This window comes from Sceloporus occidentalis, unplaced genomic scaffold (genome assembly GCF_023333645.1).
Source record: "Sceloporus occidentalis isolate IW3139 unplaced genomic scaffold, rSceOcc1.0.p SCAF_151, whole genome shotgun sequence".
Classification (NCBI taxonomy): Eukaryota; Metazoa; Chordata; class Lepidosauria; order Squamata; family Phrynosomatidae; genus Sceloporus; species Sceloporus occidentalis.
Genome location: NW_028317131.1, coordinates 1,411,484 through 1,428,170, shown reverse-complemented (window position 1 = coordinate 1,428,170; position 16,687 = coordinate 1,411,484). Strand labels below are relative to the sequence as shown.

Below are 16,687 nucleotides of genomic sequence, written 5' to 3'. Positions count from 1 at the left end.
AACCCCAAGAGGACCCTTTGTCTCGTCACACCAAACCCAGGAGAAGTCATGCAGGTACAGATCAGGTTTGCAGCCAGAAGGCTGAACATCGGACCGGTGAGAGGCAGCGCTTCTGGCTGCAAGTATCGAGTCTCACCCAACTTGTATTAGTAGCAAGGCAACAAAACCATGGGGGGGGGGGGGAGCACCAAACTCCTACACCAAAGCTGTGCAAGAGACGCCGTTGGGTAAGCGAGAAATAAATCACCAGTCCATGCCAGCGATGGGAGGAGGCAGCGAGATCGGGGCGCACACCGGTGATTAGTGTGAAGCTGCAGCTTACGGGAGCGCTGCTTTAGCGGCGGTTACGGTGCAGCATGCCGATTTATCGCAAAAAAGGCTCATTGCTTGGGGGTTTTTTTTTTGGTGTGTGTGGGGGGGGGGATGTTCAACTTACGTATTGTGGACAATGCATGCCATTCTGTTTTATGTTTCACCGGGAAGGACAGTTATACGATGCAATAACACAGGATTAGAATACATCCTCGCACAATGTACAAGATAACAAACAGCAGTTGGGTTATCGGGTTAATTTATACACACAAGAGACGGACGTTGGAGTCAACGCGGGTCATGCGATCAATGTGTTTCTTAAACTCCTGGAAAGGGTTTTAAGAATTATATATATATAGTTCTTTAAAAAATAGTGTCATTGGTAAGAATTACCTATTATTCTAATGGAGCATAAAGCGCTGTATAAAGCAGGCGCCTAAATTGGTGCCAATAATACCTTTAACAGAATAAGCTCCACGACATGTAGTGTTATTATTTAAATTATATTTAAGAAAATATAATACGAGGCAGAAATCCGCATCAGCGGCAATGAACTCACCAGAGTGGCGGGGTTCCAGGTGGTGGTGGGAGCCACTTTGGGCTGCCAGTTGGAACCCCCTGTTAGCTTCTTCTCTCCTGGTTGATTCCAATGTACATCACTGTGAAAAAGGATTCATATCAGAGAGTCTGGCGGGAGAGACTTAGAGCCTAGATTTAGGAAGCGTGCATTTCGGCCGGGTAAGGAAACTTACTTCTTTGTCGTTCCATTTCCAATGCCCAAATCTAGAAAATTCAATAAAAAATAATGAACTGGCTGCTCGTAAAAAACAAATTCATCAAACCAACCATTACTGTTTTATAGCACATGCGACCAAGCACGTGTAAAGAACCTAAATGCCACCAGCAGGGCTTCTGCGCGCATGGTTATGTTTGCAGGAGCCTTGGGAAGGTATTTTGCTTAAAACAAATATCTGAGTGTAAGCTGGCTTCTTATTTGCGCGCCGGACGGGTGAATGATCATACTCACTGCCCACGAGGTTGGCCAGGGATGAATCCAGGTCATCTGACACTAGTTTGTTCGGCAGGTTCTTGGCGGAGGGAAGACTCTGATTTTGAGAAGCTACCGTTGGCTTAAGGAGCCCGCCCAGGTCTTCAAAGCCTTCGAAGAGTTAACAGATTTATTAGTTATCTCCCAATTCATTGCTATTCCTCTGGCAAAGTTTATAAAGCAGATTCTTTTAAGAGCTCTAATTAGAGCAACTAATAAAAAACATTCCTGCTGATCGGAGCATTCTATTGGCTGCTGTGAGGTTCACTCCATTCCCTGACACTTCCCCATAGTGGAATACTTCTGTGCTGCAGTGTGTATGGAAAATAGGAAGTAAACAGGAAGCATATTTAAGTACACTTCCTGCGTTCAGTACAGGGAAGCCAGGGGGAGGAGGAACGGTTACTTTAAAAATACCCAATTCCGTAAAATGTTATCATTTGTACAAAATTTATATGTAATCCTGGCGCAAACCGCTAAATAAAACTGCATATGTGCAAACAATTATACATCAAAAATTGTATTTTAAAAAAAGGTATTTAAGAGAAATGCAAGGGGTTCATGGAGTCCAAAAGTACAAAAAAATTTTATGTGAAAAGGCCTGTGTAGACAGTGGAGCAAAGGACCTGAGACACTCTGGGATTTGGACAAGGTTCAATAAAACTCTGGCACATGTATAAGATTTAATGAAGGCCTTTATAGTGCACCAATGTTATAGAGGGTAATACAGCGGGGGGGGGGGGAATTAAACACGCATGAGACAGGCATACGGCTCCCGAATCTAAGACGAGACCAACGACTGATTAAATTCTGAGCCTTTAGAGCAGGGGATACATGCAGACTAGACGGGAAGAATAGGATTTGATCTGCCGGCACATTCTAGGTTTCTAAAAACCCCAAACTGAGTCAAGTCCATACAAACTATTTCTCAGACATTTGAGACAAATATGCCGTCGGCAACAGTGTAACAATGCCATGATTATTATAACGCTTAATGAACATATAGCAGATGACCCGGAGATGGGTACTCACCAGACGCGTCTAGGTTGACATTGGTAGGAGATCTGTTACCGAAAACAGAATCAAAGTCAACGTTAAGGCCACCAGAGGTCTGTTGTTGGACAGCTGCAGATGGTGAGAACCCTGAAAACAAAAAATTCAACAGTTTGTAACACACAAAAATTGCTAAAGCAAACACGACATGTATATCACAACGAACAGCGTTACACACAGTCTGACAGACGTTGCTCAGGCACAGAAGACTCGTTCCAAGAGTCGCCAAGATTCTCTTGTGTGCATCAAAAGCATGGACACAACGGCCCTCAGTGTGCAGAAAACCATCTGTGTACAAGGTTTACCATCTCAAGCTAGTTATAAAGCTTACACCCCACTATTTGCATCCAACCATATACCGTATTTGCTCGATTATAAGACGACCCTGATTATAAGACGACCCCCCAAAATCTGAATATTAACTTAGGAAAAAAAGAAAAAGCCTGAATATAAGACGACCCTAAAGGAAAAAAAGTTTTACCAGTAAATGTTAATTCATGTAAACTATTTTTTTTAAATAAAAGCTATGATTGAGAAAAATTTTTTTTTGTTTTTATTTCCTTGTATTTTCCAACCTGTCCCCCAGTTACGCACATCTGCCCCCAGGCTTGCCACACCAGTATGGCACTGTGGCCCATGATATGCCTTTTAACCCTCTATATGCCACTGTGCCCCATGGTATGCCTTTTGACCTCCTATGTGCCACTCTGCCTCCAGAAATGCCTTATACCCCTATTTCCCATTCTGGCATTTAGGGGGTTAAAATGCATATTATGGGGCAGAGTGGCATATAGGGAGGTAATAAGGCATTCCAGGAGGCAGAGTGGCATTAAGGGAGTTAAAAGGCATTGTATAGAGCACTCTGCCTCCAGAAATGCCTTATACCCCTATATGCCACTCTGGCATTTAGGGGGTTAAAAGGCATATTATGGGGCAGAGTGGCATATAGGGAGGTATAAGGCATTTCAGGAGGCAGAGTGCTCTATTAAATGCCCCCTTAACGCCACTCTGCCTCCTGAAATGCCTTATACCTCCCTATATGCCACTCTGCCCCATAATATGCATTTTAACCCCCTAAGTGCCAGAGTGGCATATAGGGGTATAAGGCATTCCAGAAATGCCCTACGCCCCCATTTAACACACACACACTTACCGGGCTTCCAATTTCCTGCTGTATTGCCGGGGCAGCGGGTTGACGTCTCCTTCCGCTGCAGCCGGAAGGAGGTGGAGTTGGCAGCGGGGGTTTGTCTGCGTCCGTCGCGGATACCTTCCCCGGCTGTCAGAGATCAGAGTTCCCCTGATCTCTGACAGTCGGGGAAGGTATCCGCGACGGACGCAGACAACCCCTGCTGCTAGCCACACCTCCTTCCGGCTGCAGCGGACGTTGTCTACGTGAATCGCTTAGACGTCAACCCGCTGCCCCGGCAATACAGCAGGAAGCACTGGTAAGTGTGTGTGGGGGGTGTGGGGTGTGGGGTGTGTGTGGGGTGGGAGACAGGAGGATCCAGGTCCCCTGCAGCGGTGCGGGGGATCTGGATCTTGGTCTCATAATCAGACTCTATTTGAGGTCTGATTAGAAGACGACCCCGATTAGAAGACGAGGGGTATTTTTCAGAGCATTTGCTCTGAAAAAAACCTCGTCTTATAATCGAGCAAATACGGTAAGTTGGATGCAGCAAGGCAACCATACCACTCTCTACCGACAACAAGTCTTCAGACTTCAAAGCTTTGGGTTTGTGTGACAGAAGAACCGTTTCTACTCTCCAACTCCATAACACATCAATGGAGGGCCAAACGCTCAATTTCATGCAATACGATGGTTATACACACGAGTGATCACATCTCACCTACCTCCAAATAGGCCAGCTACTGTAGGAGGATCAAGAGGATCAGTACGGAATTGGGAAGCATTAGGATAGACTTGAGGACCACAGAAAGAATCTGAGAAGTCAGGTCAGAAGAGAGGAAGGATAGGTGTTAGAGAAAGACAGACACATCGTAAAGATAAAAGGAAATCACTAAAAGTAGATGAGAAAACAAAACCCACGATACAAGGTGAAAATGTCCCAAGTACATAATCGAAAAAGACAATGTCCCCAAAGTCAGCTGCTCCAAAACCAGGGTGAGCCTATGAGATGTCTCCGAGACCGGTACGAACGCGCTATCCACTCCAGATCCAAGGATGGAGGCGTTCACCAGGCAGGAGGCTACAAACATAGAACATGGCGGCAGATAAGAACCATTCGGCCCATATAGGCTGCCTGTTCTTTCTGATGTAAAGGCTCAGACCTTAACCAGTCCTTGCAGCCAATACACCTATCCTATGCATGTTCAAACCCCGTCACTTTATTAGCCTCCATAACATCTGCTGGGAGGCTGTTCCACTTACCTACCACCCTGTCTGTAGAGCTACAAATCTTTCCTACCTTACGATACAATATGCCAGCCGGGGCCATTGAGCGCAAGCAGAAAGGAGGCTCAGGTGGACTATGTATATATTCTGATGCCATCAATTGTTATCGTACATAAGGAGAGCCATACTGGGGCCTACGCGAGCGTTTTATTTGATTCACAATTGCAGGTTGGAGCTTCTGGTTTTACTTTTTATCGGTGGATAAAAAGCAATTTTTCACCGTCGAACCCCCAAGTGAAACAAGTTACTGCCTTTCCCCGATACCCTAAATAACAGCCAAATAATTTACACAGCACTGACAAGAGTACGAGGTTCTAAAAAGAACAGCGTTAAGACAAATCCCCGGTGACGGATTACTGGAACGCGGGAGGATGACGGGTCATCCCGCCGACGGATTCAAACAAACGCTACTTCGCGTAATCCAGAAATTTGTGTATTTTAGAGCCGTAAATGCGACTGCTATCCCGTTACTTTCCATAAACTTGAAACGCGGCCAGGCTCTTTAATCAGCCTTATGTAAATGCCGCTGATCGTTAAATCCTGGCCTGACAAATCCCATAGACCGGGGGCCAGAAACATTTACTGCCGGGGCCAAAGATCTGACTTTATAGAGCCTTTCATATAAACCATACGCCTGTTATCCTCCAGCCTCTTGCTTTATAAAATGAGACTGGAGGCGTTAGGAGGTGATTTTACGAACCTCGGAGATGCAAACCTTAGCAGATCTCTCGTATTATTCTGTCCTCTGAAGGTTTCATTTTAAAAAATAAATCACCTTCAAGAAGGATAAACCTGCGGTCTCAGAAGCCAGAAAATAAAGAGCTTTTACTTGTTCCTCCACTCGGAGAATTCTTGGAGGTCCCTCATCCTCGGCCGGGTCAAACCAAGCTGGTGTTTCCCTTCTAGGCGGCAGAATGATATTTATCCAGCTGCTACACACAGCCAAGAGTATATTCCCAATTATAAGAGAGTCAGAAGCGTTAATAGCCAAACAACTAAGGTCATTAGACAGTATGACACGGCTTCATAATATAAGGAGCCAAGGAAGACCGCTGATGAGATGGACCATATCGTGGCATGGAGACCAACGGCTGCACCCACCACCAGCATGGAACCGGCTCCCGAAACCTTTTACCCTTACAGCAACTCAACTAAACCCACAAAAGCTTTACACAAAGATCCTAGAAAGACACCCCGACACTTTATAACAAACAGAGACAACACAGAACGTCGTCCCACACACCGGAAAAGGGAGCTGAGCGATAGCAGCCTCAACTATTACATGGTTTCCATCATTACTGGCAACGAAGGGACTCTACTTGCTACGCGTCTCCCTAAAACACAACCCATGTAGCAAATATGTAACTAACATTAATGGAAGCCATCCTCCTGTGTAGTTCATGGACAGCGATCAGTCAGCAGCGCCCCACGGCCCTGATCACAATGTGAAAAAGGAGTGAAGGGCCACATATACCTCATGAGAATTGGTATCTTTTGAACGGAACACTTCAAATACTACAAGTTTGTTTTCAAATTAACGAACTAGATGGGTGCAAAGTGATCAAACGGTACGTTACCAATAAATATGTCATGGTTAGGTGTCTTAGCTGTAAAACTGGTGGCATCAGTGGTTACAACTGGTGGATGGACACCATCACCAGGTTTACCGAGGAAAGGATTTAGGCTCGGAATGGGTTCGTCGACAGCTTCAGAAGAAGAGAAAGGATCTGCACACCCAACAGAGAGAGGGGAAAGTTTAACAGAACAGACAGAACACAATAGAAACATGTCAGAGGTGAACAGACACGATTAACATCAGGAACACCCAGGAGACGTTGCGTGGTCCTTGATGAACCCCAGGCGGCGCGGCTGATAGGAATTGCTACTTGGTGTCTAGGCTTCACCTTTATACAGAACAGATTCCTATGATCAGCTTTATACAGAGACCGATTTCCCTTATCTTTTGGGAGACAGGGCCATAAGAAGTAAAACATGGGAAGCTCCTGGCAGCGGGCGTCTCGGTGTCCCAGGGAATGGAGCCTTGATTTTACACACCAGGTAGAAAGAGGGGCCCATATGCCATATAAACCTGCCACCTCGCCAACGTGGACGAACCGAAACTCCCATGAGGTACGCACGGAATAGATCGTGGAAGGATCTTGGTTTCCGTCTGGATCTGTACGTAGAACTTTAACAAAAACTCTAGCCTAAGGTCTGTTTCAATGTGAAATAACTGCTGCGGGGCATCACTAGGATGGTGAATACACACAAAGCATGGCAATGTTATATAGATTGCTCCTATGTGCGCAGATGCTTCCTTATGACCGGTCCATATTTCACTGCGTGCCTCTACAGACTGAATATTTTGCCATCTCCTCGCTTGTCGAAGCTCAGAAAGTAGGCAATAACCAGTTTGAGCGCAGTGACGTTCATTCCTGGCGCACACCGGCAGAAAAGGGCTTCTATGGTTAGGTTAAACCTCAGACAGACCATTAAATAACGTAATACGCCAGCTGCTTGCAGACAGGAATATGGAAGGCTGGAACGGAACAGAGTCAATCTACTACCAACCGTTACGTGTGACACAAGAAGTGGGGCTTGGTTGGTTTCATTCTCTTACAGTAAATATGTGCAGCAGGACCCACCATTTTTATAATATTTTCCAGTGGGAGGCTGCACGCCGGGCCAGTTACAGAACTAATGCCCAAGGACAGTCTAACCTCTCCTCTGATCATAATAAAATGATCAAGATATACGGACATAGCCAAATACTGGCCGTATCCTGAAGATAATCAACAAGGGAAGCCCACAAGTGTCTAAAATGTTTCATTCATGCGCAGAATTATGTTACAAGGTCCTGGAGGCCCAGTGATTACCAGATATCCATTCTCTCCAGGAAACATTTAGTCCTTCACACACCTATCCCCCACAATGCCAAAACTCTGGTTGATCACACCATATACTGTCATGCTAATGCGGAAAGAGTAAAAAAACCAAAGAAAAGCACACCATACAAATCAAAGGTATGCATCGCTTAAAGACCAGCGTATAGGTTAAGTAAGAAGACTTGAAGGGTTAACCAAAGTCGTTAAACCAGAGGAATAGAGTAAAAAAAAAAAAACAAGAGAATAAAACATTAAATGCAAGAAGGTACCCCCCCCCCATAGACTATTAAAATTGCTTACCTCCCCATGTCCCGGCTACATGTGGTATGCCAGTGAGCGGGTGCCCCGCTGGCTGGAAAGATGGCTGCATATTGAGGAGGTCATTCGCCAACTTGGAACTGCCAAAGATTCAAAGAACAAAGCATTCACTTATCGGAGACCACGTCCGAGTGAACCCAACCCAGACGGCGCATGTTTGTTCAGGGGGAGCTCACCCGCGGCTTTGAAACATAACATTATGCATGTGATATATTATACTATCCTGATATACTATTATATATTACATAGACATAATTTACACAATAATCCTCTTTTTTCCCCGATCGCGTCACTTGTCTGCCATCTTTAAGAGCTAGGGTTGCATAAAAGGTCGGTGGGTTTATTGAGCGCATGCATCCTCTATACCAGCTTTTCCTTTCTTTAATGAAATGTAGTGAGATGAAAAAAGAAAAGTACGTAATCCATGTATTTATTTTTTCCGCTAACTACAGATGCAATTACCTGTTTACAGAACTAGGCGTTGCAAAAATGTCCACGGCAGCCATTGTGTTTATACTGCCAGCCGAGGACGACACGGGCGATGAGGCGGTCGTGGAGGTGTTACCGGGTTTTTTGGCCAGCTCCTTTAGACGCTGCTCCTGAAAAATACAGAGTTACTGAAATCATGGACAACCGAGCTACCCGGAACCCCAAACACTGGACAGCCTCCCCGGCGTACTGAATGAATTGGAACAAATTGGGCCAGTTGGACTAAAGCATCAAGTGGAGCATCCCAAGGTTCTGTCCTTTTATCCATGATCCGGACAGAACCCTAAAACCATGCCTTGGAATCTTCGGCTAATAAATAAATGCTGAGGGGCTTTGTAGCGAAAACAGACATTCAGAGCTTTAACAAATTACGCAACCGCTCAAAAGTTTAAGGTCACTTCGCAATGGGAGATTTTGTCTATGAAAACATCATGAAATGGATCAGAAATCCAGCGTAGACGGGCTTAATGTTGTAAATGACTATTGTAGCTGGAAACGGCTGATTTTTAATGGAATCTCTTCATAGGCGCACAGAGGCCCTTTATCACTCCCATCACTCCTGTGTTCCAATTGCCCTTTATCACTCCCATCACTCCTGTGTTCCAATGGCACGTTGTGTTCGCTGATACCACGTTTAACGTTAAAAGGATAATTGATCGTTAGAAAACCCTTTTGCAATTATGTTACAGCCAGAAATTCTTGTTTTCCCAGAGTGACCCCAAACTTTTGAACGGTAGTGTAAAAGTTTCAAGGAGATTCAAGGGGAAAAAAGTTTTTCTTTTTTATTATATCTCGGGAAAATATAGTTTTCTTGCTAGTGAACTTGGTAGACTAAGTCCTTTTTGACCTGCATAACTAAGAACGCACTGATTGCATCGCAGCGTAATTTGTATTACATAACCGTTGTATAGCTGCTACCGAGCATCTGACAAGTAGCAGAGATCACAACTCACTGCCACACACACTACACCGACGTCTCGCACGGACGTCTGAGTGTAATAGGAGTTTCACGGAATGTCACAAATCCTCTCAACACTCTACGCATTACTATTTATCTGAAAGGTGTCTGGTGGAACAAGATGTAAAGATGAACGGGGACTCATCCGCACACAAAGCGCCTACATTCACAACACGTCAATCGGCATTTTAATATTACCGCTGGCAAAGAAAAATTTTCTGTTATTTCTCTTTGTCGATCGCGGGCTCACCTTTAAAGCTTTTAATCGGGCCTGCTCCTCCTCTAAAGCTGCCTGCTTTTCCCTTTCGTCCACTCTGGTGAGTGAGAGGCCTGTACTAGCGAGGGACGAGACTGCGTTGGAAAGCGTTGTAGCCCTAAACGGGGAAACAGGCACCATTGTTCACAGAAATTAAACGGTTTTATTGCGGAAAGCACATTAACACCTGGCTGCGACTTTAACCTTCAAAATTTAACACAAAGAAAAGCAAGGTTATATTCTAGACTAGATCCATAGGAATAGCAAATTTATTGAATTCGTACGAAGCCCCGAAAAACAAGGCCAGAGCCCCCCCAAGAATCAAAATTCATGGGTCCACATTCCCCCACACATCGTTCCTGCTCTCACACTCCCTACCTAACGACCACTTATGTGAGAGAGTGAATGAGAATGAGAGTGTGAGTGAGAATGAACGAGGGAACCGAATTTCGATCCAAAATTGAAAAGGCCCTCGAATTTTTGGCCGAACCAAATGGGCAGGGAAAGAAATTATCATATGCAAGGTAAATCTAAGCTTACGCCGCTCCATCGCAAAACAGGGAGGTAAACGTATATACGGGTAGAGCGCACCTCAATCAATTTATATGCGTGCGCAGTGAGCGAGTACATTAAGCATTATGGAAATAGGTTTTTTTGTGTCTCGAGATGACGGCGGAGTTATGGAGAATTCAGTTTCATTTGCTTATCCACAATTCGCTTATACCTCCCCCCCCCCGCCCTCCACATTTGGCACGTTCCTCGTCATATATTTGGTGCGCCGCTTACACGGCATTACTAACCGCTAAGTGCATCGAACAGAACATCTAACTATACTCATTACACAACAGCTGCAACGGGTCCATTTTCTTTTTAAATGTTAAACGGGTTTTGTGTCCGAATCAGAAGCTTAGAACATTCGCCGAGAGGCACCTCTGGGAACGTAAAGTATTCTTTGCCCATCTCCGAAGCTCTCAAATCGACGGAACTCAGAACTATATAGAGATTAGACGTTCATATTGTATAATGCTGAAGAATACGATGTTCCAATGCCGTGGATGCAACGCAGAATAAGCGCCGCGCACCGCATTCAGACTCCTCTGCAGATGCAGCAAGCAAGCGCTCCTAAAACGGTTACCGATACCGATATATCATATAGGACACTACAGAGCGATCGCTCCCAAACCGTCCACGTTCATAGTTTGCCTTCTACGTGATCCATCCTGTAGAATACGGAGCGACCGGCTGTGGGGCGCAGACCCTTCGGCTGCGCATGTACAGAGCCAGGGACCCCGCTCTCTCGTCTCTATCACTGACTGGCAGCTTTCCCCGCATCTCTAAGCACTTTAAACTTGTATACTTTTACTGGGTTCTTCTGGCGCCAACCGACTACATCAACAGCGAGTTTCCTCCCAAGAGCAATCAACGTCTGAAAACAGGCAGGCAGCGAAGTACCCTCCGGGCCCGTTCTAAAAGCGCCCCCAGGAAAATTGGCTCTACCCCCCCTGCCGTCACCGCCAGAGATGTTCTCACTCAAGGGTCTAAAAGGATATTAACAACATCAGCAATTAGTTTATTTCCATCTGCGGGTTGTCTGGTCGCTGAGTGTTGCCTTAAAACGTTATTTGGTAAAGAGAGAGAAGCCCACACGGTCACTAAAATAGCCGGAAAATCGATTGCACGCCATATGGGAGATTTCCCTCCGCAGTATCACGAGGAAAAGGATTTTTATTTTTTTTTAAATATATATATTTTTTAGAAGTTCTAATTTTTCTCCAAAAAAAACAAAAGCCACCCTACCGGACCAAAGGGTAAAGATACCGTATTGGCTCGGATTTAGGCCGCCCCCGTATATAGGCCGCACCCTAAAAGTTTGGTGCTTTTTTAAAGAAAAAGTTTTTTTCTTTAAAAAAAGCACCAAAAAAACATGCTGCCACTCTGCCCCCCCCGAGATATGCTGCCACTGTCCTCCCCCCCGAGAAATGCTGCCACTGTCCTCCCCCCCGAGAAATGCTGCCACTGTCCTCCCCCCCGAGATATACTGCCACTGTCCCCCCCCCCCCCGAGATATGCTGCCACTGTCCTCCCCCCGAGATATGCTACCACTGTCCGTCCCCCCCCCCGAGATATACTGCCACTGTCCCCCCCCCCGACATATGCTGCCACTGTCCCCCCCCCCCCCCCCCCCCGAGATATGCTACCACTGTCCTCCTCACTTACCGGAGCTGACTCCCGGGTGTCTTGCGGGGCCGGCGGGGGACATCTACGCAATACACGTATACAACTTCCGGTGCCGGCACTCAGCTGATGTGCTGGCACCGGAAGTTGTATACGCGTATTGCGTAGATGTCCCCCGCCGGCCCCGCAAGACACTCGGGAGTCAGCTCCGGTAAGTCGGGGGGGGGGGGGGGGGCAGAGGTAAAACGCATCGTGCGGACGTTCCGCTCGATGCACTTAAACACCCCCCCCCCCCCCCCCGTGGAAAGTGCTGGCAGGGGAGGCTGTCTGAGCGTATCGGGGAGTAGGATGCAGGTCCCCTGCACCGCTGCGGGGGATCTGTATCCAAACCCCAAATATAGGCCGCACCCCCACTTTAAAAACTTAAAGTGGGGGAAAAAAGTGCGGCCTATATTCGAGCCAATACGGTATTAATTTTAAAGAAAAATCAGGTTTTACCTAAAGCCAATATCGGTAAAGTTACATCGCTAAAGACATAATAGCAAAATAATAAAAAAGCTCTAAGTGCATATATATATATATATTAAAAACTTTTTTTTTTATGTTATAGCCCATAAAAAATATTTAACCAATGAGTTAGATTTCAACATTTTCAGGAATCTAATAAAAAGAAAAAAAAAAATCAATTAATGACTTCCATAAAAACACTGATTTCCACCCCCCCCCGCTTTAAAATCGATAGACGGTTTACAAATAAACAGTCGTTCGAGAGTCGGCGGAAATGAAATCCGTTTGTACGCATTCATATTTAATAACGCCCGCCGAGTGCAAATATATCTCGCTCTGGAAGAGACCCGAGGGGGGGGGGCTATACCTGGCACACTTTCCAGGATGCCTTCCATAACATTAACCTCGGATTTAATGCATTTCCGCAAACAAATGCTTTTTGAGGATTAATATTTTATGAGGGCGTCTAAGGATCTAGGTCACTCTGAAGCGGTGTGGATGTAACGCAGCGGAAAGTTTCTGCTGCTCCTCGATCCGCCACCGATTATTATGTTCGGCCCCCGGCAGGAATATCATTTATAGGAATTCGCAGAACATACGCGACGCGATCATTTACTCTAACCCCGCCAGATCAAATAGCCAGGGAAAGGGGCAAATGGATGCGGAGGATTCTGCGGGATCCCCCCCCCCCCCATTAATTGGCTAGGGGTACACTACAAGAACTTAAAGGGACCAAGCAGGTATCCTATGCATTAAAGGGCGTATGACAGCTGAAGCGTCCCTTTAAAGGTTAAATAAGCTAACGAGAGTATGAGCGATTATTCACGTTAAATGCTAAAAGTTGTCGATCCCCGTCGGCGCGTTTCGAGTACCTGCTCGCTGCCGTCGAGTCTTTGATTTTCTTTCCATCCAAGGAGGCGAGATGCTGCTCCAAAGCATCGAGGAGACTGCTTGGAGCCTGCGAAAGAACAAATCCAAGTCGTAATCAAATCCAACAGCGAAGCGCTTAGTCAAGAACCCGCCGCCGTCGTATCAAGAGTACATGAAACAGAAGAGACAGGAAATACAGCGCTTAATGTGACCCACTAAAAGGGGGGAAAAAAAACACAAAGGTGGGGAGGGATAACCCCACGCAGCAATAAGTGACGTAAACAAAATCTAAATCAATAAGAGTTACCAGTCTTATGTGTTTAAATAAAAAAAAAAAAATATATATATATATATATATATATATATAGACAATAAACTGGTTTCATAACCAATAAATGATAAGTACACGTTCTCCAACAGGTAGAGAAAGCCTACAAAGATATAAAAACAATCATTTTAATGCAAAGACAAAAATATACAGTACACTCGATCAAAAGAATACACAAATAAAAGACATTAAAAAACCTCAATATTTAAATATAAATAAATTCAACCCGCCCCGCCAGGGGTTAAAAAAATATACAGGAAGAATAAAAAGGAAAATATATATAAATATAAAAAGACACTTACCACTGAAATATATTTTCCCTTTTGTTCTTCGTGTATATTTTTTTTTTAACCCCCGGTGGGGCAGGTTGAATATCACTACTGTTTTTTTAAATATATTTATATTCAAATATTGAGGTTTTTTAATGTGTTATTTTTATTTGTGTATTCTTTTGATTGAATGCACTGTATATTTTTGTCTTTTTATTAAAATGATTGTTTTTATATCTACTCAAGCGCTGTCTTTTTTTTTTTTTTTTTTTTTGAGTTTATACGACACAGAAGCGGATAAAGCCCGAGAAGTTATTGAAAACAAAAAAAAACGCTTTAAGACGGCCTTTAATGATCCCGCGAGCAGAGGCGATTTACTGAAAGAGGAACTGCCTTAAGTTTAGTGTCTGCTCGCTGAGTGCTCGCTCAGGTTTCCACTCGCCACTTCAAGCCTCCTGGTGACTGGTTAAAAAATATTTGAATGTTATTAAAAGGGTACTGCGATTCGGTTCACAAAGATACCGAGGTCTACAACGCCAGCCATGCAAACCAGGTCTACGATTTGGCCCAGTGGGGCAGGGGGTGATCCGCAGCCCCCACCCAGGAAGGGCCCAGCGGGGCAGATCCGCACCTCACCCGGCAGGGACCCACAACAAGAGCAGCGCAGCCCCTGGGAAGGGCCCAGCAGGGTAGGGGGTGCTCTGCAGGCCCAAGGAGGGACCCAATAGGAGTACCCCCTCCCCCCCTGTCCATGCGCCATTCAGCAATGAGAAGCCTCTTCTGCTCCGAACCATTTGCCCCGCATGCAGCTGTGACGGCTCCCATCGGACCAGCGCCTTAAGAAAGCTTTGTGTCTTTTTTTCTCTGGCAGTTTAACAATTTTTAGGGAATGCGAACCGACCCCTGAATTCATTCCGTATGTTGGCTCGTTACAGTGTGCTGTGCAAAGTCCAGATCTGCTGCTTCTGGAACCGACGACAGAAATATTTTCCCATGACACGGGCGCTATTTACTTGGCTTATTAAACCCCAAAACGTATTTTTCCACAAAACAGAGAATGGATCACAAACAGGAAAAACAAACACATTTAGGAGTTTTGGTAACTTTAAAAAGTAATAAACGTCTGGGTTTAACCATTTCAGGACGGGGGGATAAGAGAACCCAAGCCGACGGGTGATATCCGGTGCCCTGAGCGACGGACCTTTCTGTGACTTTCACCAGGAAGCGATTGATCTTTGGGCAAAGGATGGAGTTTTGTCTTCTCCGGACCCCATCCTATTCTCTCCACGCAGCGTATACACAAAAAGAGTAAAAGAAAGGGGACCGCAAACGTCCTTACCTGAGATAAATCCGGGATGTCTCCTCTGTCGATACCAACTTGCTGAAACGACAGATTTACACAGGTTAATATATTCACACGTAGGAAACAAATTCCCACAAAATTCTAATAGCCAAAGTGGGGGTTAATAGGCGCCAGGTGGATTTGCCTTTACAACACACACACACACACACACTTTGTCTGGGGTTACTTGTTTGCTTTTGAAAGAAAATAATTTTGCCCATTACAACATGAAATGGATCAGAAATCCAGCGCAGATGGGGTTAATGTTCCAATGGCCCTTTATCACTCCCATCACTCCTGTGTTCCAATGGCCCTTTATCACTCCCATCACTCCTGTGTTCCAATGGCCCTTTATCACTCCCATCACTCCTGTGTTCCAATGGCCCTTTATCACACCCATCACTCCTGTGTTCCAATGGCCCTTTATCACTCCCATCACTCCTGTGTTCCAATGGCCCTTTATCACTCCCATCACTCCTGTGTTCCAATGGCCCTTTATCACTCCCATCACTCCTGTGTTCCAATGGCCCTTTTTGTTACTCCCATCACTCCTGTGTTCCAATGGCCCTTTACCACTCCGATCACTCCTGTCTTCCAATGGCCCTTTATCACTCCCATCACTCCTGTGTTCCCGTGGCCCTTTATCACTCCCATCACTCCTGTGTTCCAATGGCACGTTGTGTTCGCTGATCCAAGTTTAAGTTTACTAAGGCTGATCGATGGTTAGAAAACCCTTTTGCAATTATGTTACAGCGAGAAGTCTCCTTGATTTACAGTTTTTTGGGTTTTTGTATTCTTTACATTGCTTATTTGCTGTTACAGTAACAAGGAAAGTACTTTTTTTTTTTTTTTTTACTGTCTAATTAAACCTTATTTTTATGGTAAACATTTTCTGCCCAAAACAAACAGCTTAAAATGTTGCCCTAAATGCTGTGAGCGCGGCTTTCAAAACGTCGCGTTTTCTTTGGGTGCTGGGGTGTTAAGCGAAGGCTCTGATTGGATAAAAGTCTGTCATGTGATTACAGGACTAAATATCATACAACTGGGAGATGTGGTGACATCGCAGAAGACCATTAAATTGGTTAATATGCCGTGCCTGGATCTCATTTTTGTCATCACCGTTAGGCGCCCCTACGCAGGGTATATGGGCCGTTTAACATGTACATTAGCAAACACTTTAACACGAACGTAAAAGAGGAGTTTGCAAGCTTGCACATGAGCTTACACTCAAGCCTTACGCAGCTCCTCGCAAATACGGTGGGCTTGTTAACTTACATTTGCCCGTGGCTCCTCGTGACGCGTCATAAGTATCATAAATGCAACTATCTTGATCTATTTGCACATTTGACACGTTCCCTTGCAATTCCATTAACACAGCTGCTGTGTAACTTAAGTTTTACTTTACTGAAAGGGTGGTAGATAGGTGGAGCAGCCTCCCAGCAGAAATCAGAGGTTAATACAGCG

At 45.2% G+C, this 16,687-nt stretch overlaps 1 pseudogene; it reads right to left on the bottom strand.

Moving 5' to 3' along the window:
* The window catches only part of LOC149280625 (phosphatidylinositol-binding clathrin assembly protein-like), a 41,502-nt pseudogene that overhangs the window by 10,668 nt on the left and 14,147 nt on the right, over nt 1-16,687 (bottom strand).